We start from the raw sequence: 27,202 nt of genomic DNA, 5'->3' as shown, positions 1-27,202 counted from the left end.
AGGGGATCAGAGTTTTTATGGGGAAAAGAGAGGAAGGTAAGGTTTTTTAAGGTTGCAAATTTTATTTTTTATTTTATTTAGTTAAAAAAAAATTATGGTGTTTTTAAAAAGTGAACTGGTGCAAGATGAGGTAATTAATCAAGTGAAGTCTTAATTGGTAAAAGATGCTGCTGCTGCTGCTGCTAAGTCGCTTCAGTTGTGTCCGACTCTGTGCGACCCCATAGATGATTTGTACTTTATTGATTGTTCAGGTGAAAGGCACTAGGTAAAAGTTCATTTTTATTAGTCCTTTCAAGGATATTCTTGTTCTTGCTGATTCTTGGAATATTGGAGCTCTGGCCTAGTTCAGAATTTCAGAAAACAGGATATACAATGCAGGTCTTCTGGAATGGCTCCTCCAGCTTTATTTTAAATAGTTCTGATTATATTGTGTGGTTTAGTCACCAAGTCATGTCCGACTCTTGTGACCCTGTGAACTACAGCCCAACAGGCTCCTTTGTGCATGGGATTTTTCAGGCAAGAATAGTGGAATGCTTTACCCTTTCCATCTCCAAAAGTGAAAGTTGCTCTGTCATGTCTGACTCTTTGTGACCTGAATTCTCCAGGCCAGGCTATTAGAGTGAGTAGACTTTCCTTTCTCCAGGGGATCTTCCCAACCCAGGGGACGAACACAGGTCTCCCATATTGCAGGCAGATTCTTCACCAGCTGAGCCACAAGGGAAGCCCATTGTATATATTGTGTATATTGTGTAGTAAGATGAAGATGGTGTGAAATGAGATTTTGGTGGTGGTTGCACAATTCTGTACTATACAAAAGACCACAGAGCTGCGTACTTTAAATGAGTGGATTTTATGGTATGTGAATTACATATCAATAAAGTTATTAAAAAAGAGAAAGACAGGTGTGTCGCAAAAATGTGACTGGTTGTAGGGGGGGAAGTCATGAAATCCCAAACTCATCATCTCAGACAGCATTGCTCTGTTAACCAGGTGTTTCTGAAAAATCACTAATAGAATAGGTAAGTTCCTTTGCTAATATCTACTTAGAAGCCCAATTTTTTTCTATTTCAGTGTAAAATTTTAATTTTAAACTATTAAACTAAATCATAAGGCCTTCAGGTGACATTTTGAATGTCAAAATATCCTTACACTTGTCATTTTATTTGACCAGAAAGACATATATTATTAATGGTTCAAGAAATTTTTAATTTCTTCTGCATCAAGATATTTTATAAGAATTATAACAAAGAGGCACAAATAACTGATTTAGAATGACTTTCAATAGTGTTTTCCTAATGTGGCATCTGGTCCTATCACTTCATGGCAAATAGATGGGGAAACAGTGAAAACAGTGTCAGACTTTATTTTTTGGGCTCCAAAATCACTGCAGATGGTGACTGCAGCCATGAAATTAAAAGATGCTTACTCCTTGGAAGGAAAGTTATGACCAACCTAGATAGCATATTAAAAAGCAGAGACACTACTTTGCCAACAAAGGTCCACCTACTTAAGGCTATGGTTTTTCCAGGGGTTATGAATAGATGTGAGAGTTGGATTATAAAGAAAGCTGAGCGTAGAAGAATTGATGCTTTTGAACTGTGATGTTGGAGAAGACTCTTGAGAGTCCCTTGGACTGCAAGGAGATCCAACCAGTCCATCCTAAAGGAGATTAGTCCTGGGTGTTCATTGGAAGGACTGGTGCTGAAGCTGAAACTCCAATACTTTGGCCACCTGATACGAAGAGTTGACTCATGTGAAGAGACCCTGATGCTGGTAAAGATTGAAGGCAGGAGGAGAAGGGGACGGCAGAGGATGAGATGGTTGGATGGCATCACTGACTCAATGGACATGGGTTTCGGTGGACTCCGGGAGTTGGTGATGGACAGGAAGGCCTGGCGTGCTGCGGTTCATGGGGTCACAAAGAGTTGGACACGACTGAGCAACTGAACTGAACTGAATGTGTGTCAAGAACATCAGCTTTGCTAAGTGTTTGGCAAGAGGAGGGGAAGGGTAGGGGGCCATGGGAAAGGCAGAGATCAACAACCAAAAATGTTTGGGCATCTATGTACAACATTCTTTTCTTGGAAATTGAATGGGCATGGAGCATTACAGCCTCTGGAAAGTTATTCACACTCAAAAAATATTTCTTCAGTGTCTCCTAAGTATCAGCCACTGTTCAGGCACTGGGGACACAACAAAGAACAAAGACACAATTCTTCATCTGATGGGGTTTCATTTGATTGTTGTACAGAAAATTCTATTTTAATTTAGTATTTTAAGGATTTCTCAACTGATTTTACCACAGAATAGACTTTTCAAGGAATATCCACCAACATTTTGCAGAATAAATTTTGCTAAATACAGGTCTACATTTATATATATATTTTATAATATATATAATATATATATTATATATATTATATATTATATATATAATATATAATATATATATTTTACCTTTTAAAAGAAATGCTATAACATAGTCAAGGGGAAAAGCAGCATATGCAGACATCCAGAATTATACATGAACTCTGGTTTTAGTCCTTGGTGTTATCAAAAGGCAATGGGAATTGAAACCTTATACCCTTAAGGAGTATGATGGGATGGCTTCATTAAAAATGAGGCTTGGAAAGAAAGCAAAGGAGATGAGCAATTACAATATTCGTAAACATATTTTAGGTGACTCAATTTCCAGATCTTTTCAATTAGGAACAAGTTGAGACAATCAAATGCAATTAATTAGGGTTCTAGCAGCAGCAGCAGAGAGGAGCCAGGGACATGTGTATGAAATTAAGATCTCATCTGAGAAATCTGAGTGTAAGGAATTGTAAATTTCCCCTTTTAACTACTGGGAAATTAGAAAAGAATTATAAATCCCTTCTTAAGAAATGTACAAGTGACAGTAAACTACTAGAAATTTAAGTACAGCAGTAGGTTGGGCTGGATAAAGTTAAGGCTGGAACAAATTTGAAGATAAAAGGTATTATCCTCAAAGACAATACTAAAGGTAATGTCTTTCCTATTGTGTGTGCGTGTTAGTTGCTTCATCACATCCAACCCTCTGCAACCCTGTGGACTGTGTGGAGTGGGTTGCCCTGCCCTCCTCCAGGGGATCTTCCTGACTCAGAGATCAAACCCAGATCTCCTACATTGCAGGCAGTTTCTTTACCATCTCAGTGACCAGGGAAGCCCAACTTTTCTATTGGTTCTTATTAAAAAAATCTTCTTTACGCTTAACATTCTTTTCTATAAAAATTTCAGTTTCATGTAAATGGAATCAAACAATATGTATATAGTGTTTTGTGTCTTTATTTCACTTAGCATAATATTTTCAAGGTTCATCTGTATTTTAGCATATATTGGAATTTCATCCCCTTGGAAGCCTGGATAATATTCCATTGTGCATATATACACCATATTTTGTTTATCCATGCGTCTGCTGATGGACATTTGAACCGTTTCCATTTTCTGGTCATCGTGCATAAAGCTGCCATGAAAATTGGCATACAAGTATCTGTTTGAATACCTGCTTTCAATTCTTTGGGGTATATATTTAGAAGTAGAATTGTTGGATAATATGGTCATACTATGGTTAACTTTTTGAGGAACTGTCAAATTGTGTTCCCACACCACCTGCACCGTTTTACTTTCTCACCAGGAAGGCACAAGGCTTACAATTCTTCCACGTCCTTGCTGTATGATCAGGCTGCTCAAGATGGCTGTACCCCTGCCTGACCAGTGCCTGCTTCATTTACAGGCTATTCCCCTGACTGACCTTCCTACATACTTGCCCCAGACCCTAGCTAATGATTGGTTTAACTTTAGCTGCCATGGTAGTTTATTAAAGGGGCGGTGAGAGGCATGCCCCTTTGCTGGTTTCCCTGGTAACCAATGACCCAACCAGATGTCAATTCCCCTTATAAACAGCACACCGCCCCCACCCCCTCCTTTCAGTAGAAGCCTGTTTCTGTGTCCCGCCTGTCTGCTGCAGGATCTTGCTCCAGGCATGTGAGTTTCTCCATTCATGAAACTGCTAATGTCTCTGTCACTGACTCTGGGTTCTTTCTTCGGTCGCAGGATAGGCAAGTACAGGGTTTGGAGGCTTGTGGGGTGCAACCCAACAATTGGCAGAGCCGGCAAGGAGATGGAGAAAACTCCTGTGAGTGCTGAGATGTTGGTTGGGTAATGGAAAGTTTTGGGGGCTATTCACTAACATTTGGGGCCGAAACTTGTGTGGGAAATCTGTCTACCGGCGTGTGGGGTCCTGTGGTGCCTGTCCTTGATGAATGGGGGCCTCCAAGGGAGTACGGAGGACTCATAGATAACCCTTAAGGCCGTTGCAGAAACATTGGCTGGCTTTTTGGTTGAGGGGGAAAAAGTGGCCCCAGCTGTGGTCTGGCTATTACTTTTTATATTAAGAAAGGTCACAGAGGCCGAGCTAACAGCTGAGGTAAAGATTAACTAAATGCTGGTTCTTGGTCTTTTGAAAGTGAGGTAAGTGAATGTGAGTGAGTGATATGTTCTATTGTCTATTGCTGTTTTTTGTTTAAACTGTAAAAAATCTCTGAAAATGTCCAAGATGGGACTCTTTTTCGACATTCTAAAACTGGTTTTTGTATGTGTCTTTAGAGGAAATTAGCTGTCTAGATGGAATTGGTATTTCTCTTCTTGAGACTTTGAGATGTAAATAATCTACTTTGGGCTCTCAGAAATTTAATCCCTGAGAGTGAAGAAAAGAAGAAAAAAGTCCTTTTAAAACTCTGTAAGAATAATTGTATTTTTGGGTGTGTATGTCTAAAATAGTCTCTCCAGATTTTGGCAACTTGAAACCAAACTAAGTTAAATAAAGAGAATTGACTATTTGGGTCATTTCGAATAGGATAAAACATTGGAACATTAATTTGTAGTGTAGGTTTATCTACCTTTACTTTCTTGGGAAACTAAAGCATAAGTTTTCCAAATAGTAAATGCTGGTATGACAAACAGTGTACACTTACTTGCTTCTTGGTTTTTGCCAGATTAAGATTTTTAAGGGTTAAGATTATAATCAGTCATAATTATAATTATTATAACCACATTTCTTTATTGATTACATTGTAATCAGATGTGTAACTATGTCTTTTAAAGTCTTTTGTCATATATAGACAGTTATGGTTGTACTCTTGATGCTGTTGCAAACATGCTTCACTTTTTTTGTTCTCTTTTTTAATGTACATAATTACAGAATTCAGCATGAAATTTATGCATGGAGTTTTCCATTTTTAATATTTGGTTAAACAAAATACATCATTTTTAAAAAAAAACAAAAAACAAAAAAACAAAACCCAGCACAAGGCCAACAAAATGGAATAAAAGCAGGAAAAACAAAAAGCCTAAGGTTGCCCCTTACTGGGCCTCAGGGTCAGGCCTGCCCCCTTGACTGAAGGAAGTGGGGCTTTTTGCCCTGGGACATCAGCCTTGGTCCCTGATCCTAAGCATCAGAATTGGATGTGAGCAAAGAAATCAGTCCTGACATGTTTAAGCGTAAAAGTGCCTCACCTTTAAGAAGATTCACAGGAAGGACCTTTTTTTGTTTTTTAATTTGGTTGCACCAGATCTTAATTGTGGTCTGTGGGATCTAGTTCTCTGACTAGGGATTGAGCCCAGGTTTCCTGCATTGGGAGCTGGAATTTTAGCCACTAGACCACCAGGGAAGCTCCAGGAAGGACCTGTTGACAAGGACAAGTCTCTGATAAATTTCAGATCATACTGCTGAACTGAATAAGAAATTAAAGAATTTAAGTGAGAGTTCTTGACTTTACACAACAAAGAATTCAAAAGCAAGCTAGAGAAAGGTGTAGGTGAGTTTATTTAGAGAGTTACACACTGCATAGGCAGAATGTGGACTATCTCAGAAAGTGAGAGCCTCCTCAGGGCCTGGAGTCCTAGGTTTCTATGGATTAAGTAATTTCATAGGCTAACAGGTGGAAGAAAGATTCCTGCTGTTTTGGGCAAAGGTGGGGATTTCTCAGGAATTGAATCACTGTCCACATTTGGGCTTTTGATAGTCCACCTCAGAACTGTTATGTGTAAGCAGGAGTGATTTTTACTATTACAGTGAAGGTACAGTGAGCTAATGATCAATGACCAGACTATTCACCAAGCCACTTTGGTTTCAGGAAGTCTTTACTGCATTCCAGCTGCTACGCCCCTTCTCCATTATCTAGTGTTTGTGTCCTAACCCTTTCTCTCTTGCCTCATTCCCCCCTGGATATTTCTCTCCTATCCCTTTGGGAAGCAGAAGGACAGTGTTTGTCTTCTGTGGCTGCCTCGGGGCTGGGAGTGGTGTTGACCCTGCGTATCAGGAAGTAAAAATCTTTGGATGCCTGCTGTAGGGGCCCGAGAGGCAGGGTGCTCTGGGCTGGAATCCTTACATAGCCACTGTTTTGATGTGAAACTGTTGTAGCCTAGGAGACATGAACTTTACCGAGAGGTTAAAGAGGCAGGGTAAAAGAGGAGGAGTTGAAGTATGGCCATTACTGGGCCTAGGAAGAGCGGTAACTGGGTAAGGCTAGGGAGGATGCTTTTAATGGTGGACCAGACAGCACCAGCATTTGACCCTGGTGGCAACGCTGTACCCATGATGCTTGTTCATAAATCTTTATGAGGTCCATCTCTAGCTGACCTGAATTATTGATGTTGGTACAGCAGATTTTATTTACGCCCACACAGGCAGCACCCTGCTCAGCCAGCAAGTAGCCCAAGGCCAATCTATTGTCCATAACCACATTGGCTTAACCATTCACTTAAAGGGAGTTTAAAGAAGCTGAAAGTCTGTTTAGGGCATTTCCACTGATCAGGACTAGGTCCTCTAAAGTGTTGGCTAGATTTTCTAGGATTACCTCATGGTAGGCAAAGTCTCCCGATGGAGTGGCCAATCCCTTTGCCAGTACTATTCCTGCCCTCATATTAATCTGATGGCCCACCTCGGATGGGATTGAGTTTATCCTGTATGGCTATTTCAATTTAGCTCAAGCTGACAATATGGGGGACCAATTTGTGGGTCTGTTTTTTGTTTTTGTTAGTTTAAATGTTTTATTATCAAAGTAACGCATTTTAATTGTTAAAAAATTGGCAAGTAATTTGTAGGCTTCTTCATCAAACAAGACCCAAAGTCAAAAAGGGCTTCCCGTAGGTCATTTCAAATGGGCTTAGTTTTAAAATTCCCTTTGGCACCATCCTGTTCCACAGAAGGGCTACAGGGAGGAGGGAGACGACACAGATTTCTTAAGTCTCTTGGCACAGCTTAACAGTTTGCATTGGTTTTTTTTTTTTTTTTTAACCTTGCCTGAGGCCTCCAGGAAGAGTAGAGGTGGTAATTAATACCTAGAGCTGGGGAAACCTGTTGGGTCACCTTGGCAGTGAAAGAAGTTCCGTTATCACTCTGTAAGCTTTTGGGAAACCAGAATCTCAGAATTATCTCTTTAAGCAGAAATTTGGATACTGCTATTGCCTTTGCAGTTCTAGAAGGGAAAGCTTCTATCCACCTTGTAAAGGGGTCTATGAGTACCAATAAGTATTCCATCCTCTATGTGGAGGCATTTAGGTCTATTTGCTAATCTTCCCCTGGATAGGTTCTGCAATATTGTATGGGCTGAGTTAGGGGTGGAGGTATGTGGTGGCTTCCTGGGTACAAAGATCACAAGCCTCCGTAACATTTTTAACAGTTTGGGAGAGTCCCTTACCCAGGAACACCTGAGTGACAAAAATGATTAGGGAGGCCTGCCTTAAATGGGAGGAATCTTGGAAGTGCTTAGTTATTTTCCACTGCTTGGCCTCAGGAATGAGAAACTTGTTTTCTTTTGTCAGCTACCCTAAATAGTCTCTTTTCACTCTCCAGCATTTAGCCCATTTGATTTTTGTAGGTGTATAAGATGGCACAATAAAGGACAGAAATGGTATGGACCTAACAGAAGCAGAAGATATTAAGAAGAGGTGGCAAGAATACACAGAAGAACTGTACAAAAAAGATCTTCACAACCCAGATAATCACAGTGACATGATCATTCACCTAGAGCCAGACATCCTGGAATGCAAAGTCAAGTGGGCCTTAGGAAGCATCACTACAAACAAAGCTAGTAGAGGTGATGGAATTCCAGTTGAGCTATTTCAAATCCTAAAAGATGATGCTGTGAAAGTGCTGCACTCAATATGCCAGCAAATTTGGAAAACTCAGCTGTGGCCACAGGACTGGAAAAGGTCAGTTTTTATCCCAATCCCAAAAAAAGGCAATGCCAAAGAATGCTCAAACTACTGCACAATTGCCCTCGTCTCACATGCTTAAAGTAATGCTCAAAATTCTCCAAGCCAGGCTTCAACAATTTGTGAACTTTGAACTTCCAGATGTTCAAGCTGGATTTAGAAAAGACAGAGGAACCAGAGATCAAATTGCCAACATCCATTGGATCATCAAAAAAGCAAGAGAGTTCCAGAAAAACATCTATTTCTGCTTTATTGACTATGCCAAAGCCTTTGACTATGTGGATCACAATAAACTGTGGAAAATTCTTCAAGAGATGGGAATACAAGACCACCTGACCAGCCTCCTGAGAAATCTGTATGCAGATCAGGAAGCAATAATTAGAACTGGACATGGAACAACAGACTGATTCCAAATCAGGAAAGGAGTACATCAAGGCTGTGTGTTGTCACCCTGCTTATTTAACTTATATGCAGAGTACATCATAAGAAATGCTGGACTGGGAAAAGTACAAGCTGGAGTCAAGATTGCCAGGAGAAATATCAATAACCACAGATATGCAGATGACAACACACTTATGGCAGAAAGCAAAGAAGAACTAAAGAGTCTCTTGATGAAAGTGAATGAGGAGAGTGGAAAAATTGGCTTAAAGCTCAACATTCAGAAAACTAAGATCATGGCATCCGATCCCATCACTTCATGGCAAATAGATGGGGAAACAATGGAAACAGTGAGAGATTTTATTTTTCTGGGCTCCAAAATCACTGCAGATGGTGACTGCAGCCATGAAATTCAAAGGCACTTGCTCCTTGGAAGAAAAGCTATGACCAACCTAGACAGCATATTAAAAAGCAGAGACATTACCTTGCCAACAAAGGTCCGTCTAGTCAAGGCTATGATTTTTCCAGTAGTCTGTATGAATGTGAGAGTTGGGCTATAAAGAAAGCTGAGCACAGAAGAATTGATGCTTTTGAAGTGTGGTGTTGGAAGAAGACTCTTGAGAGTCCCTTGGACTGCAAGGAGATCCAACCAGTCCATCCTAAAGGAGATCAGTCCTGAATATTCATTGGAAATTATTGATCCTGAAGCTGAAACTCCAATATTTGGCCACCTGATGCAAAGAACTGACTCATTTGAACAGACCCTGATGCTAGGAAAGATTGAAGGCAGGAGGAGAAAGGGGATGATAGAGGGTGAGATGGTTGAATGGTATCACCTACTCAATGGACATGAGTTTCAGTAAACTTTGGGAGTTGGTGATGGACAGGGAGGCCTGGCATGCTGTAGTCTATGGGGTCGCAAAGAGTTGGACATGACTGAGTGACTGAACTGACTGACTGAAGATGGCACCATTGGGCAGGGTGGGGTGTCGGGTAGGAGAGCTCTGGCTGGGATAGGGTTGGCTATTCTTGGACTGAAATCTAAGTACCCCTGCAGCCAGGACATTTCCCCTTATAAGGGATGTACTGAGCCTTTGGCCTCTGTAAGGAATGACTTCAACCTCCTTTGGAAGCTGGACTGTTTCTAGAAGTTCTAGAACTTCTGTCTAGTGTTTCATAAGGGCACCTTTGGCTGTTAATAGTCCCTTTTCTTTCTTAACTGGAGTGCTGTGGTCAAGGCAACTGACTTGGCCTCTTGGGTGGAAGTGTGAGAGGGCAGAACTCCAGGCTCAGCTGACTTGGCATAACCAGCCTTTTTTGCCCCTTCATGTATAAATCTGCTTCCATGGGTAAACCATTCTGCATCAGGATTGGTCAGTGGCTCATCCTTGAGGTCAGGCCTACTGGAATAATCTTGTTCAATAGTCTCCATATAGGAGTAAAGAAGGGACCCTTGGGATGGGTGGTCCGGCATTAGAGTAGCTGGGTTCAGACTATGCAAACCTTGAGTTACACCTGGGGTGTCATATAAGAGAGACTGGTACTTAAGCAATCATCCAGCCATCAGCCATTTCTGTCCGTTTGCTTCTAGGATTCCTTATTCCTGGTGAGGAGTTAGGACTTCCAGTGATTGTCCTACCTCTTCTACTAGCAGAGCAGTGGCAGCCACTACCCTAAGACACCCTGGTTATCCAATGACTAACTGATGAAGTTGTTCTGAGAAATAAGCTATCAGTCTAGAGAGATAACTGAATTTTTGGGTGAGGACACCCAAGGCTACCTCTTGTCTCTCAGCTATTTACAGGGTAAAAGGTTTTTTCTAAGTTTGGGAGATCTAATGCAAGGGCAGTCCCTAATTTTTGTTTTACAGGCTAGGAATGCCCATTGGCAATTTTCATCCCAGTTGAGGGGTTTGCGGTCCATCGTTTTAGGGCCTCATGGGCTTTGCTGTGAGCCAGAATCTAGGTATCCAGATCCTACAAGATCTTGCCACCCCCAGAAATGTCCTCAGTTGCCTTTTATTTGGGGGTGGGGTTGAAGGCTATGATGACTTCCTTTTGGTTCTAGGCTAGAGACCTCATTCCAGGGGTGAACCCACATCCCAGATATATAACCTATTGGGTGGAAATCTGGGCCTTGTGAGGAAAGACTCAAATACTCATTCCCCTAGGAAGTCAAGGACCTGAATGGTGTGTTTGTTTATTTTGTTGAAGTACAGTTGATTTACAATGTTGTATTAGTTTCATGTGTACAAAACAAAGTGATTCAGATACATCTCCCTATGCATATATATTCTTTCCCAGATTCTTTTCCCTTATAGGTTATTATAAACTAGTGTGCTATCCAGTAGGCCCTTGTTTATTTTATGTATGGTGGTATGTATATGTTGATCCCATCCTCTAGTTTATCCCTCCTCCACCTTCCCCTTTGTCAAACATAAGTTTGTTTTGTGTGGCTGTGGATATATTTCTGTTTTGTAAATAAGTACACTTGTATCATTTTTTTTTTAAGATTCCACTTATAGGGGATATCATATGATATTTGTCTTTCTCTGACTTCATTTAGTATGAGATCTCTAGGTGCATCCATGTTGCTACAAATGGCATTATTTCATTATTTAAAAAAAATTAATTGGGTGTGCTGGGTCTTCCTTGCTTTGTGTGGGCTTTTTCTAGTTTCAGAGAGCTTGGACTATTCTTCGTTATGGTATATGGGCTTCTTATTGCTGTGACCTCTCTTGTTGCCGAGCACAGGTTCTAGGCATGTGAGCTTCGGTAGTTGTGGTGCTCAGGCTTTGTGGCTCCAAGGCACGTGGAATCTTTCCAGTCCAGGGACTGAACCCATGTCCCCTGCGCTGTCAGGTGGATTCTTATCTACTGCCCCACCAGGGAGGTCCATTTCATTCTTTTTCAAAGCTAATATTCAGTTGTGTATCGATTCCACGTCTTCTTTATCCATCCATCTGTCATTGGACATTTAGGTTGTTTCCATGTCTTGGATCTTACAAATAGTACTGCTACGAACATTGGGGTGCACATATCTTTTTTAGTTAAAGTATTCTGTGGACATAGACTTAGGAATGGGATTGCAGGATCATATAGTAACTCTTTTAGTTTCTTTTAAGGAACCTCCATACTGTTCTTCATAGTGGATGTACCAATTTACAATCCCACTATCAGTGTAGGAGGGTTTCTTTTTTTCCACACCCTCTCTAGCACTTATTTGTTGACTTTTTGATGATTGCCGTTCTGACTGGTGTAAGGTGGTACCTCATTGTAGTTTTGGTTTGCATTTCTGTCTTAATTAGTGATTCTGAGCACCTTTTCATGGTTTTTTTTGGGCCATCGGTTATGTCTTCTTTGGAGAAATATCTACTTAGATCTCTTTGGAGAAATGTCTACTTAGATCTATTTTTTAAATTGAATTTTTTTTTTTTTTTAATATTGAGCTATATGCCTATTTGTATATTTTGGATATTAATCGCTTGTGGGTCACATTGTTTGAAAATATTTTCTTCCACTCTGTAGGTTGTCTTTTCATTTTGTTTATGGTTTCCTTTGCTATGCAAAAGCTTTTAAGTTTAATTAGGTCTCATTTTAAAATTTATCTTATCTCTATTACTCTAGGAGATGGATCCAAAAAGATACTGCTGTGATTTTGTCAAACTGTGTTCTGCCTATTTTATCTTCTAGGAGTTTTATAGTATCTGATCTTACATTTAGGTCTTTAACTTATTTTGAGTTTGTTTTTGTGTATGGTGTTAGAGGAGATTCTAATTTCATTCTTTATTATCCAGTTTTCCCAGTACCATTTAATGTAGACTGTCTATTCCCTACTGTATATTCTTGCTTTCTTTGTCATAGATTAATTGAATGTAGGTATGTGGATTTATTTCTGGACTTTCTATCCTGTTTCATGCCATATTTTCTGATTACTGTAGCTTTGTAGTGTGGTCTGAAGTCAGGGAGCCTGATTCCTACAGCTTTGTTTTTCTTAAGATTGATTTGGCTATTTGAAGTTTTTGTAGTTCCATACAAATTAAATTTTTTTTCTAGTTCTGTGAAAAATGCCATTAGTAATTTGATAGATATTGTGTTGAATGTGTAGGTTGCACTGGGTAGTATAATCATTTTGACAATATTTATTCTTCCAATCCACAAATAGAGTATATCTTACCATCTGTTTGTGTAATCTTTGATTTCTTTCATCAGTGTCTTCTAGTTTTCTGAGTACAGGTCTTTTGGCTCCTCAGGAAGGTTTATTCTTAGGTATTTGTTCTTTTTGATGCAATGGTAATGGGATTGTTTCCTTTATTTCTCTTTCTGATTTTTCATGGTGAGTGTATAGAAATGCAAGAGATTTCTATACATTAATTTTGTATCCTGAAACTTTACCAAGTTCATCAATGAGCTCCATTAACTTTCTGGTAGCATATTTAGGATTCTATATGTATAGTGTCATGTCATCTGGAAACATGATACTTCTTTTTCAGTTTGGATTCCTTTTATTTCTTCTATGGTTGCTGGGGCTAGGACTTCCAAAACTGTTGAATAAATGTGGTGAGAGTGGACATTCTTGTCTTGTTTTCTGATCTTAGGAAAAATGCTTCCAGCTTTTCACTGTTGAGTATGATATTAGCTGTGGGTTTGTCATATATATTGCCTTTATTGTGTTGAGGTATATTCTGTCGATCCTCACTTTTTGTAGAGTTTTTATCATAAATAAATGCTGAATTTTTCAAAAGCTTTTTCTGCCTCTATTGAGTTGATCATATGGTTTTTAGTCAATTTGTTAATGTGGTGTATCACACTGATTGATTTGCAGATACTGAAAAATCCTTGCACCCCTAGAGTAAATCCCACTTGATCCTTTCAATGAATTGTTGGATTCGGTTTGCTAGTATTTTGTTGAGGATTTTTGTGTCTATCAGTTCAGTTCAGTCACTCAGTCGTGTCCGACTCTTTGTGACCCCATGAACTGCAGCACGCCAGGCCTCCCTGTCTATCACCAACTCCCAGAGTCCACCCAAACCCATGTTCATTGAGTCGGTGATACTGTCCAACTATCTCATCCTCTGTTGTCCCCTTCTCCTCCCACCTTCAATCTTTCCCAGCATCAGAGTCTTTTCAAATGAGTCAACTCTTCACATCAGGTGGCCAAAGTATTGGAGTTTCAGCTTCAGCATCAGTCCTTCCAATGAACACCCAGGACTGATCTCCTTTAGGATGGACTGGTTTGGATCTCCTTGCAGTCCAAGGGACTCTCAAGAGTCTTCTCCAACACCACAGTTCAAAAGCATCAATTCTTTGGCACTCAGCTGTCTTTATAGTTCAACTCTCACATCCATACATGGAAAACCCATGGCCTTGACTAGATGAACCTTTGTTGACAAAGTAATGTATCTGCTTTTTAATATGCTATCTAGGTTGGTCATAACTTTCCTTCCAAGGAGTAAGTGTCTTTTAATTTCATGGCTGCAATCACCATCTGCAGTGATTTTGGAGCCCAAAAATATAAAGTCAGTCACGTTTCCACTGTTTCCCCATCTATTTGCCATGAAGTGATGGAACCAGATGCCATGATCTTAGTTTTCTGAATGTTGAACTTTTCCACTTTTCCAGCTTTTCCACTTTTCCAGCTTTTCCACTCTCCTCTTTCACTTTTCATCAAGAGGGTCTTTAGTTCTTCACTTTCTGCCATAAGGGTGGTGTCATCTGCATATCTGAAGTTATTGATGTTTATCCTGGCAATCTTGATTCCAGCTTGTGCTTCCTCCAGCCCAGCATTTCTCATGATGTACTCTGCATATAAGTTAAATAAGCAAGGTGACAATGTACACTCTTGATGTACTCCTTTTCCGATTTGGAACCAGTCTGTTGTTCCATGTCCAGTTCTAACTGTTGCTTCCTGACCTATGTACAGGTTTCTCAAGAGTTCATCAGTAATATTGCCTGTGATTTTCTTTTTTTGTGGTATCTTTGGTTGTGGTATCAGGGGATGGTGGTTTGGAAGTGTTCCCTTCTCTGCAATTTTTTGGGAAGAATTTCAGAGGATAGGTGTTAACTCTTCTCTAAAGGTTTGATAGACTTTGTGTATGAAGTCATCTAGTCCTGGACTTTTTGTTTGGAGTTTTTAAATCACAGATTCTATTTCATTTCAGCACTTGTAATTGGCTTGGTCACATTTTCTTTTTCTTCCTGGTTCAGTCTTGGGAGTTTGTACCTTTCTAAGAATTTATCCATTTTATCTGGATGGTCCATTTTATTAGCACATAGTTGCTTGTAGCAGTCTCTTATGGTGGTTCTTGTGGTGTTGGTTGTAATGTCTTCTTTTTATTTCTAAACTTATAGATCTGGGCCCTCTCTTTTTATTTTTCCTTGATGAGTCTATGGAAAGGTTTATCAATATTGTTTATCTCTTCAAAAATTTAGCTCTAAGTTTCATTGATCTTTTCTATTTTCTTCTTAGTCTGTATTTCAATTATTTCTGCTCTAATTTTTATAATTTCTTTCCTTCTACTAACTTTGGGTTTTGTTTTTTTTTCTAGAATTGCTGTAGGTATAAAGTTTAGGTTTTTCATTTAAGATTTTTCTTGTTTCTTGAGGTAAGACTGTATTTCTATAAAATTCCTTCTTAGAACTGCTTTTGCTGTGTCTGATAGATTTTGGATCCTCATGCTTTTGTTTTCATTTGTTTATAGATATTTTTTGACTTCTTTAATTTCTTCAGTGATCCATTCATTTAATAGCATATTGGTTAGCCTCCATGTGTTTGTATTTCTTTTTGAAGTTTTTTTTTTCTTTCTTCTTGTAGTTGATTTCTAATCTCATGGCATTATGTTCAGAAAAGTTGCTTGAGAGGTTGTCAGTTTTCTTATGTCTACTGAGACTTATCTTATGGCCCAGTATGTGATCTATCCTGGAGAATGTTTCATGTGTTCTTGAAAAGAATGCATATTCTGTTGCTTTCATGTGGAATGTTCTATAAATATTTACTCCTTTAGATCTAAAGCATCATTTAAGGCCTGTGTTTCCTTATTGATTTTCTATCTGGATGATCTCTTCAACACTTCAATAGTGTTAAAGTCCACCACTATTATTCTGTTACTGTCGATTTCTCCTTTTATGTCTATTTACATTTGCCTTATATATTGAGGTGCTCCTATGTTGAGTGCATATGTATTTACAATTTTTATATCTTCTTCTTGGATTGATCCCTCTGGATGGTGTTTTGAGTTATCTGAGTTATCCTTAGTGGGACTAAAAAGTAGGATGTGGCCCACATACTGTAGGAGAGATCTATTAATCAACTATAATCCTCTTAATTCCTTTGCTAATTTGTTTCCATACAGGAGGGTGTACCCCTGTATCCTTAGGGTAGCACAGTCAAGTTAGCTGGGAATGTTATGACTATCTGGATCTGTCCACTCAAAGGTATATTGAGAGTCTGGGTGCAGGGAAATGCAAAAGAAGGCATCCCTTATGTCTGTCACAGTAAACCAGTTTGCATTTTCTGGAACTTGGCTCAGTGTGGCGTATGGGTTAGGGACTATCGAGTGGACAGGAACTACTGTTTCATTAACTGCCCTCAGGTCTTGAGCAAGTCTGTATTCTCTACTTTGCTTTCTTATGGGGAGAATGGGGATATTGCCCAGAGATTGACAGGGATATAATAGCCCATATTTTAAGAAGTTGGTTATTAAAGCCTTGATAACTTCTTGGACCTTGGGCCTCAGGCCTTAAGGGATACTGTTTATCCCATCAGTCGTCAGCACTGGGTTTTAATGAAATCTGAACTGACGGCACATTAGTAGCTCTGTCAGAAGCTTCAGTGTCCTAGTCAGTGGGGTCTACTTGAGAAACGCTATGGGGTGGAAAGGAGATAGCCTCTGATTTGTGACTGGGGCAGGCTCTATGACTAAGAGCAATTGTTTCTCTGAGGGGATCTCTGATCGAACTATTGTCTAGAATTTAGTGAGCAAATCCCTTCCCAACAAGGGGAAAGGGCACTTAGGCGTAAACAAGAACTGGTGTGCAAAGGTCAAATTCCCTATTATGCAGCTAAGGGGTTGTGATGAATCATTTGGCTTTGTGCCATCCATCAATCTCTGTTACTATACAGGATTGGGAGAATAAGAGTCCAGGGAAATCAGTCAGCACAGAATAGGCAGCCTCTGTATCTAATTAAAAAGGCAAAAACTTTCCATTGTATGAATGTTAATTATGTTGAATTGGTTTGTAGTGCTTTTCAGGTCTGTTTTATCCTTCTAGTTTTCTATTCAGTCTGTTAATTTTTGAGAGTTTGATATTGAAAACCCAACTAAAAATCTTAATTTATCTACCTAAAAGAATAATCGTAACATACAGTGGAACTATATGTAACTTTGTTCTGTATTTTCCAAGTCTCCTATAAATGTTATAATACTTTCATAACTTAAAAAATTAAAAAGAAAGAAAACAACTTTCCTACCTGCCATGTCCAGGATTACCTGAGTGAGGCTCCTCCAGTGAAATATCTAGGTGTCCTTTGGAAGCCAGGGAGGGTCCAGGGCCCTGTCAGTCTTCAGTCTTCTTGGCCACTCTCACGTTGAGAGCCTCAAGCCCCCTCTGGGATTGGGGGCAGTCGCACTGTCAGTGGTCCTCTCGTTTGTAGGGTCTTGGTGGACTTTTTCCATACACGGGGGCTTCGTCCTTTCAGTGGTCCTCCTGGCTGCATTTAAAACATGTTCCTTCTTGGCAGAGCAGTGGCTCTAATCTAGATTTTCTAGATCCTGCCCCTCATGTTGGCTTTTGCAAGGGGGGAGATTAACTGTGAGGTGGTGCAGGGGCCAGGGTTGCTAACAATAAGTGTGCCTTTTGCTGTTGTAACTGACAACAGTGTTGCTTCCTGCTGTGTCCTCAACCCTGTCTCTGTTGTTAAATACTCCAAGTCAATGAACTGATTCATGGGGCTTTGGGTTCCCATAGCTGTCTTCTGTAATTCTTTTTCCTAATGTCTGGGGTAGATTGAGTGATAAAGTGATTATTTACAAGTACTTGCGCTTCAAGGGTGTTGGGATTATTACTGGTATACTTTCTAAAGGGTTCCACCAGGCAGTCCTAAAAAAGGGTCAAATTTTCTCCTTTCCCCCATGTTACTTCTTTGGCTGTCCTAATTAACAGGCTTAACAACACTTTTCCACCCCTTCTATGAGGCAAGTTATGATGTGGTTCTTGTATTCATACCCTCTATCTCCCTGTTGGTAGTCCCCAGTGAACTGTATCCCCTCCAGTAAGGTAGATTATATGTCCTTGATTTGGGGCTACCAGTTCATTGGCAGGCACATAGGTATAGTTCCTAGGCTATACTAATGATCTGGCTTTTTTCTTTAAAAGTGCAGTGGGTAGAAAGGAGGACCTGTGGACTCCTCCAAGTAAGTTCATAGGTCATTGTCAGCTTGGTGAATTCCTGTGTGAACTGATTGGGGTCCTCAGAAAAATGTCCAAACTAGCAAGTTCAGCCATAAGAAAAGGGATGTGGACTCTGTGGATGTGGAAGGGATGTGGAAGCCAGCACTTCCTTTAAGGGTCAGAGTTTGGTATTGGGAGGCTGGTAGGTAGACCTGCTTCATGTTGTACTGGCAGGACTCACCTCCAGTAAAAGAGAATACAGGACAGGGCTGGAGAAATCAGGTGGTGGGATTCCCAGTAACCCAGGTGGGGCCCTAGGGCTAGACAGCCAGGGAGACTATCCTCTCCCCACCCCCACCTCTGCCTTAGAATTGGGATGGGTAGAAGTTCCCAGTTGGGAACTTTGAGGAGGTGGGCTCATAAGGGATCATCTAAAATGTCAGGCTCCTTGGGGTGGAGTGGGGATTGGGAAAAAGGCACTTTGAAGGGGGTGTAAGCCAGGCACAACTCAGCAGGAGCTTTTTTAGATCTGGATCTTACAAGTAGGGTTATGAACATTTGTGCGTTTGAGACTTCTTCCGTTCATCTTCCCTTTTATGAAGTAGGTCCAGTTGCAAGATAATATTGTAATTTAATGACCCATTTTCTGACCAGATCTCTTTGCTTCCCTCATTTATACTGGGGCTATGCAGTGTTGCAAAATAAAGTTAATTTCTTTTTTAAGCTATCTTTTCTAAGTTTACTCCAATTAGTTACTGTGAATCCTAAGCCCCACTGTGTTTGTAGTGGTCCCTATTATTGGCTAGGATGCTGTGATGAGAGAGGGATTTTGTTAAATGGTAGTTGTCTGTCCTGGCACTCTCCCAGTGTCCCTAGTATTCCAAAAATGTAGGCAGCGGAGTGCGCAGCTAGGGACTTCAGTGGATAGATCCCCAAAAGGGAGTGTTACAGAATCAAGTTCTGATGGCAATGAAAATGATAGTATGTTACTGGAGAGTAGGGTCTTGTCCCAAAACAGAATTCAGAGACAAGACGCAGAGTTCAAGAAGGCAAAGCGAGGATATATTAAGCTATAATACGCTCTCAATAGGAGACTCAGGTGAGTAGGTGCCTTGAGTTTTCTTTAGGAAGCTGGTTATATTGGGTGTAAAAATAAGCAGAATATTCTTGGGGAAGGAGGGTTTTTGGGTCATATTTCCATATTATCATCCTGGTTTCACCTTTCCTAAGGGAGGAAAGATTTTTGTTCTTATTTAGGCTTTAAAAAAAATTTATTGAACTGTAGTTGATTTACTATATTGTGTTAGTTTCAGTATACAGCAGTGATTCAGTTATACATATACTCATCCTTTTTCAGATTCTTTCCTAATGTAGCTTATCACAGAATAGAGTAGAGTTCCCTGAGTTATATAGCTGGTCCTCGTCGGTTATCTATCTTATGTATAGTAGTGTGTGTATGTTAACCCTAAGTTCCTGATTTACACCTCCCCCTCCATGTTTCCCCTTTGGTAGAGATGTTTGTTTTCCATATCTGTAAGTCTGCATTTGTAAATAACTTCATTTGTATCACTTTTAAAAATTAGATTGCACATATATTTGTCTTTCTTTTATTTCACTTGGTATGCTAATCTCCACCCATGTTGCTACCAATGGCATACTTCATTCTTTTCTGTGTCTGAGCAATATTCCCCTGTGTATATATAATATAGCCTTTTTATTCATTTGTTGGTGGACACTTAGGTTGCTGGCATATCTTGGCTATTACACATAATGCTGCAATGAACATTGGGGTGCATTTATCTTTTCTAATTATATTCCTAGGAGTGGGATTACTGGATAATATGGTAGTTCTATTTTTTGTTTTTTAACTAACCTCCACACTGTTCTCCCTAGTGGTTGTACTAACTTACATTACCACCAACAGTGTAGGAGGGTTCCCATTTCTCCACATCCTCTCCAGCATTTATTGTTCATAGATTTTTTTTTTTTTTTTTGATGATGGCCATTCTGACTATGTGAAGTGATACCTCACTGTAGTTTTGATCTGCATTTCCCTGATAATTAGTGATGTTTAGCATCTTTTCATGTGCCTCTTGGCCATTGTATGTCTTCTTTGGAGAAATGTCTATTTAATCATCTGCCCAGTTTTTGATATAGTTATTTGTTTTTTTTTGACCTAGAACTGCATGAGTGGTATGTTTTGGAGATTAATCTCTTCTAGGTTGCTTCATTTGCAAGTATTTGCTCCCATTCTGTGGATTGTCTTCATTTTGCTTATAGTTTGCTTTGCTGTGAAGAAGCTTCATTGCATTCTTGAATGCTGAGTACTTCCTAACTGCAAGGTTAATTTTACTGTAATGAGAACATAATGAATGAAAGGTTACATCCAGATACCAAAGATCCTGTCTTTCCCCACATTTCTGTCTGCATCTAGGACCTTTGTCATCCCAAGATGTGTGGTTTTCAGTCATTCAGAGGTTCCTGCTTTTCTTTGTCTGCCCACAGGACCCCCAATGTTCATAATATGTATGGTTTCCTGCCATTTGGCCTGTGTCCCCCTAGCTCATATCTAGCTATCTACCTGTTCTAACAGTATGGTTGGCTTATTATACCTGATCTGTGATGGTCCCTGACTCCAGGCCAGGGAATTCAGCAGAAGAGGCATTTAATTAAGCAGGGAAAACTGGGCTTGTGGCCGTCCAGCCTTAAGAAAGGGTTTGTTTGTCAAAGGCAGCAGTGAGATCCCTGTGAGCACTTGAATGTCTGCCTATTCAGTTAGGCTGATGAGCTCTCCTGTGTTAGTTAAGGAATGAGAGCCCGCAGGAGAAAAAGTACCCCAAGTGCATGGCCTAAACCCTTCAGAGAGGGAGGGATGGAGGAGACATAGGCCCTGAATTGGCTGAGTGAACAATCTTTATCATCACATGAAAGAAAGTGTAGAAACTAACACAGCATTTTAAATCAGCTGTGCGTCTGTGCATGCAGTTGGCTTCAATAGTGTCAGACTCTTTTCGACCCCATGGACTGTATCCTACCAGGTTCCTCTGTCCATGAGATTTTCCAGGCAAGAATACTATAGTGGGTTGCCATGCCCTCCTCCAAGGGATCTTCCTGACCCCAGGGATGGAACCTGCATCTTTTAAGTTTCCTGTGTTGGCAGGCGGGTTCTTTACTGCTATACCCCAACAAAAATTAAAAAAAAGAGAAATATTAGACATAACATGAGGCTCTGTATGATTTGTTTTTTAACTAATAAAAGAAAGTATATTTCAAGAAAAAAAAAAGTGTATAGAGCTTGGGGCTGGAGTATATAGATCCACAAGGCAAAGTGATGATCATAATACAAGGAAAATGTTCCCTTCAGGATGTGACATTTAAGATGTTTAGCATAACTGGTGGATCAAGCAACCAGTGGAGGGACCATCAGCTGGGGACTCAGAGTAATAGTAGGTCTTGACCTGAGGGGATGCTAGAGAGGGATACCTCTGTATGGCCATGAAGCAGATGTGACAGCCAACCTGTTGGCACAGTCAGCCAGGGTGCTCAGGTTCTGTAGACAGTCTAGGAAGTTAGGAGGGGTGTGAGAGAAGGAAGAGGAGGGGGACATTCAAAGTGCGATGGATTTTGTGGCTCCTAACTAAACTAGGAAATATAAGTCAGCAAGCCCTGATAGGGAGGTGCCTGCCTGTGACTTCCACTTAGAAGTGCAATGAGGCTGTGAGCCCCAAGAAGCACTCAGGAAGGACCAGGCCACAGATCTAATGGAGGACTACCACAGTCCTCCTGTCTGAGCACCCTAATACAGTTCTCGGTCCCAGAATTGGACTGAGACTGGGAAAAAGTATGGAGGGGGAATAATTGGGCTCAAGGAGCCATGGAGGGGAAAGTCACCCAATCAAGTTGCCAATTATTTGCTGTGGTCTTAATTTGAAAGTCTGGATGGTTGTCTCGTGGATCTTCTTTGCTCAAAAGAAATAGAGTGGTATAACCCGAAGATGGGAAAGGAGGAGAGAGAACCAGTGAAGAGCCGGAGGTTCAGTGGGTTCCTTCAAGGCCAGGCAGCTGGTTTCTGCTAGATCCTGTGGGCAGTATCAGCTGTCAGCTAAGGGGCTACTAGGTCTTCACAGTGTCAACTACAAATTGGCACTTGCCATGGGTGCTTGCCACCTACCTCTACAATGATTAAATCATGTACTGCATAACTTTCAACACTCCCCCAAGGAGTTAGGGATTAAATCATGTACTGCTTAACTTTCAACACTCCCCCAAGGAGTTAAGGATTAAATCATGTACTGCCTAACTTTCAACACTCCCCCAAGGAGTTAAGGATTAAATCATGTACTGCTTAACTTTCAACACTCTCTGAAGGAGTTAAGGGAGGTGCTCTGGGAAAAACTGTCAGGACAGGTCTTCAGATAGTTGGAAATTCTCAGGGGCCAATTTTATGAGCCCAATTCTTATATCTCTTCATATCTATTCTAGAAAAGCACTGAAGTCTTTCATGGTGATGACTGTTTCTTGTGACAAATAGAAGCTTCATACTAGCAGAAACTTTCTACAAAAAATATGTGCTTGATGGCATGCACTCCCCCTTTATCAAAATCACATATATACCATCCTTTCTTCCTATCTGATTGGAGCAGTTTCTCAGAGGTATCTAACCACCAGGCTGCAGTCCTCATTTTCCCCCATATAAAATTTAACTCACAACTATCATATTGTGCATTTTTAAAAAAAGTTGGCAACATCTTGGGACCCTTTGTCCCAGTAACTCTCCATGGAGGTGGGGAGCTATAGCCTGATAGGTAGATAGAGATTATGCCCTTTGGGGTCCCTGCTGTGGTTGCCACAAAAGATGTTGCTGAAGAGGGAAATGTCACATCCTGGGACCTGCAGGAATTCTTAGAATATATTGCTAAATGGGGGTTCTCAGGTACAAAATAATTCAAGAGCAAGCCAAAGAAAAAGCAAATGTGAGATTATTTAGAAAGATGCAGACTCAATAGGCACAATGTGAAGACTCTCAGTGAGAGCTGCCCCAGGTCTTGGAGTCATGGGTTTTTTATGTGTTAGGTAATTTCATATTCTAGTGTTGTTGCTTGTTGTTCAGTCACCAAGTCATGTCTGACTCTTTGCGACCCCATGGACTGCAATATGCCAGGCCTCTGTTCCTCACCATCTCCTAGAGTTTGCCCAAGTTCATGTCCATTGAATCAGTGATACCATCCAACTATCTCATCGTCTGTCACCCTCTTCTCCTTCTGCCTTCAGTCTTTCCCAGCATCAGGGTCTTTTCCAATGAGTTGGCTTTTCACACCAGGTGGCCAAATATTGGAGCTTCAGCTTCAGTCCTTCCAATGAGTATTCAGGGTTGATTTCTTTTAGAATTGATTGGTTTGATCTTCTTTGCTGTACAAGGGACTCTCAAAGGTCTTCTCCAGCACCACAGTTTGAAAGCATCTGCCTTCTTTATGGTTCAACTCTCACATCTGTACATGACTACTGGAAAGACCATAGCTTTGACTACACAGACCTTTGTTGCAAACTGATGTCTTTGCTTTTTAATACACTGGCTAGATTTGTCATAGGTTTCTTTTCAAGAAGCAATCGTCTTCTAATTTCATGACTGCAGTTACCATCTGCAATGATTTTAGAGCCCAAGAAGAGAAAATCTGTCACTTCTTCCACCTTTTCCCCTTCTATTTGCCACAAAGTGATGAAACTGGCTGCCATGATCTTAGTTTTTTTTTTTTAATATTGAGTTTTAGGCTTTTTCACTCTCCTCTTTCACTCTCATTAAAAGGCTCTTTAGTTTGTCTTCACTTTCTGCCTTTAGAGTGGTATTATCTGCATATCTGAGGTTGTTGATATTTCTCCCAGCAATCTTGATTCCAGCTTGTAACTCATTCAACCTAGCATTTCACATAATGTGCTCTGCATATAACAGCCTTGTCATACTCCTTTCTCATTTTTGAATCACTCCATTGTTCCATATAAGGTTCTAAGTTGCTTCTTGACCAACATACAGGTTTCTCAGGAGACAGGTAAGATGGTCTGGCATTCCCGTCTCTTTAAGAGTTTTCCACAGTTTGTTATGATCCACACAGTCAAAGGCTTTAGTATAGTCAATGAAGCAGAAATAGATGTTTTTCTGGAATTTTCTTGCTTTTTCTATGATCCAGCGGATGTTGGCATTTGATCTCTGGTTCCTCTGCCTTTTCTAAACTTTCCAACTGTACATCTGGAAGTTCTCAGTTCATGTACTGCTGAAGCCTAACTTGAAGGATTTTGAGCATAACATTACTAATATGGGAAGTGAGTGCAATTGTCTGGTAGTTTGAATATTCATTAGTACTGCCCTTCTTGGGAATTGGGATGAAGATTGACCTTTTCCAGTCCTGTGTCCACTGCTCGGTTTTCCAAATTTGCTGACATATTGAGTGCAGAACTTTAATAGTATCGTCTTTTAGGATTTTAAATAGCTCTGCTGGAATTCCTTCACTCCACTAGCATTACTGGCAGCAGTAGTTCCTAAGGCCCACTTAACTTCACACTCCAGGATATCTAGCTCTAGGTGAGTGAACACAACCTTGTGGTTATCCGGGTCATTAAGATCTGTTTTTCTGTGTATTCTTGAGATTTCGTTTTGATGTCTTCTGACTCTCTTAGGTCTTTACTGTTGCTGTCCTTTATTTTGCCCATCATTGCATGAAATGTTCCTTTGATATATCCAATTTTCTTGAAGAGATCTCTAGTCTTTCCCCTTCTGTTGTTTTCCTCTATTTCTTTTCATTATTCATTGAAGAAGGCCTTCTTGTCTCTCTTTGCTATTCCCTGGAACTCTGCATTCAGTTGCGTATATCTTTCCCTTTCTCCCTCGCTTTCCATTTTTCTTCTTTCCTCAGCAATTTGTAAAGCCTCCTCAGACAACCATTTTGCCTTCTTGAATCTTTCTTTGGGATGATTTTGGTCACTGCCTCATATACAATGTTACAAACCTCTGTCCATAGTTCTTCAGGCACTCTGTTTACTAGACCTAATCCCTTGAATCTATTTATCACCTCCACTGTATAGGGGATTTGATTTGGGTTGCACTGTCCCAGTGTTCTTGCCTTGAAAATCCCAGGGATGAGGGAGCTTGGTGAGCTGCCGTCTATGGGGTTGCACAGAGTCAGATATGACTGAAGTGACTTAGCAGCAGCAGCAGCAGTCCTAGTAGTTTCCCCCACTTTCTTTAGTTTAAGCCTGAATTTTGTAATAAGAAGCTGATGATCTCAGTCACAGTCAATGCTAGGTCTTGTTTTTGTAGACTGTATAGAGCTTCTCCATTTTCTGCTGCAAAGAGTGTAATCAATCTGATTTTTATATTGACCATTTGATGATGTCTATGTGTAAAGTCATCTCTTGTGTTGTTGAAAAAGGTGTTTGTTATGATCCGTACATTCTCTTGGCAGAATTCTGTTAGCCTTTGCCCTGCTTCATTTTGTACTCCAAGGCCAATGTTGTCTGTTACTCTAGATATTTCCTGACTTCCTACTTTGGCATTCCAATCTTCTATGATGAACAGGACATCACTTTTTTTTGGTGTTAGTTTTAGGATGTCCAGAACCATTCAACTTCAGCTTTTTCAGCAACAGTGGTGGGGCATAGACTTGGATTACTATGATGTTGAGTGGTTTGCCTTGGAAACAAACTGAGATCATTCTGTCATTTTTGATGTTGCACTCAAGTACTTCATTTGGACTCTTTTGTTGATTAGGAGGGCTACCCCATTTCTTCTAAGGGATTCTTGCCCACAGAAGTAGATATATTGGTCATCTGAATTAAATTCACCTATTCCTGTCGATTTTAGTTCACTGATTCCTAAGATGTCAGTATTTACTCTTGCCATCTCCGACTTGACTACATCCAATTTACCTTGATTCATGGACCTAACATTCCAGGTTCACATGCAAATTGTTCTTTATAGCATCAGATTTTACTTTCATCACCAGACACATCCACAGCTGAACATAATTTCTGCTTTGGCCCAGCTGCTTCATTCTTTCTGAAGTTATTAGTAATTGTCCTCTGCTCTCCCCCAGCAGCATACTGGACACCTTCCAACCTGGGGAGCTCATCTTTTGGTGTCATATCTTTTTGCCTTTTTATACAGTTCATGGGGTTCTCATGCAAGAATACCAGAGTGGTTTGCCATTCCCTCCTCCAGTGGTCCCCATTTTGTCAGAACTCTTCATTATGACTGGTCCATCTTGGGTGGCCCTGCATGGCGTGGCTCATAGCTTCACTGAGTTGTGCAAGCCCTGTCACAACAACAAGGCTGTGATCCATGAAGGGGAAGGTTAATGTGTGGGAGGAATATTTCTGCTGCTTTAGAATAGTGTGGGAATTTTCCAGGAATTGGGCCATTGCCCACTTACGGGCATTTTATGATCTACCTCCAAACTGGCACTGTGTAAGAGGGTGTGATTTTTAGTATCATAATGAAGATACACTAAGCTAAAGTCAATGATCAGACTATTCTCAAAGCCACTTTGGTTTTAGCTGGTGCTAACCAGTCTTTACTGCATTCCAATAGCAGTGTTGTTCCTTCTTCATTATCTAGCTTTTGTGTCCTGCCCCTTTCCCCACTGTTTCAACTTCATAAAAGGTTAACATAGGCAGAACACTCTTTGATGTAAATTGCAGCCATATTTTTTTTTGTCCATCTGCTAGAGTAATAGAAATAAAAGCAGAAATAAACAAATGGGACCTATTTAAATTTACAACTTTTTGCACAGCAAAAGAAACCATAAACAAAATGAAAACATAATCTATGGAATAGGAGAATATTTGCAAATGATGCTACTGACAAGGGATTAATTTGTAAAATATACAAATATCTCTTATAGCTTAATATCAAAAAACAAAGATTGAAGCTGAAGGTCCAATACTTTGGCCACCTGATATGAAGAATCAACTCATTGGAAAATATCCTAAGGCTGGGAAAATTTGAAATCAAAAGGCGAAGAGGGCAGCAGAGAATGAGATGGTTAGACAGCATCACTGACTCAATGGATATAAATTTGAGCAGACTCTGGCAGATAGTAAAGACAGGGAAGCCTGGCATGATGCAGTCCATGGGGTCACAAAGAGTAGGACATGACTTAGTGACTGAACAGCAATGGAAAAATTGACAGAAGACTTCAACAGAC

General features: G+C 40.3%; 1 protein-coding gene across 3 annotated transcripts in view; it reads left to right on the top strand.

Annotated features, from left to right (window-relative positions):
• The first annotated feature begins 3,938 nt into the window (after nt 1-3,938).
• TNFSF18 (TNF superfamily member 18) overlaps nt 3,939-27,202 on the top strand; it is a 108,735-nt gene continuing 85,471 nt past the window's right edge. The window contains exon 1 of one of the 3 annotated variants that reach the window (XM_065935723.1): nt 3,939-4,008. The gene's annotated coding sequence lies outside the window, so the exon portion shown is untranslated. Of the gene's footprint in view, nt 4,009-4,124; nt 4,160-27,202 lie in introns of those variants that run through there. The other 2 variants (XM_065935726.1, XM_065935725.1) reach the window with 2 other exon arrangements.

This window comes from Muntiacus reevesi, chromosome 5 (genome assembly GCF_963930625.1).
Source record: "Muntiacus reevesi chromosome 5, mMunRee1.1, whole genome shotgun sequence".
NCBI classification, from domain to species: Eukaryota; Metazoa; Chordata; class Mammalia; order Artiodactyla; family Cervidae; genus Muntiacus; species Muntiacus reevesi.
This window is presented reverse-complemented; position numbering and strand designations above follow the sequence as displayed.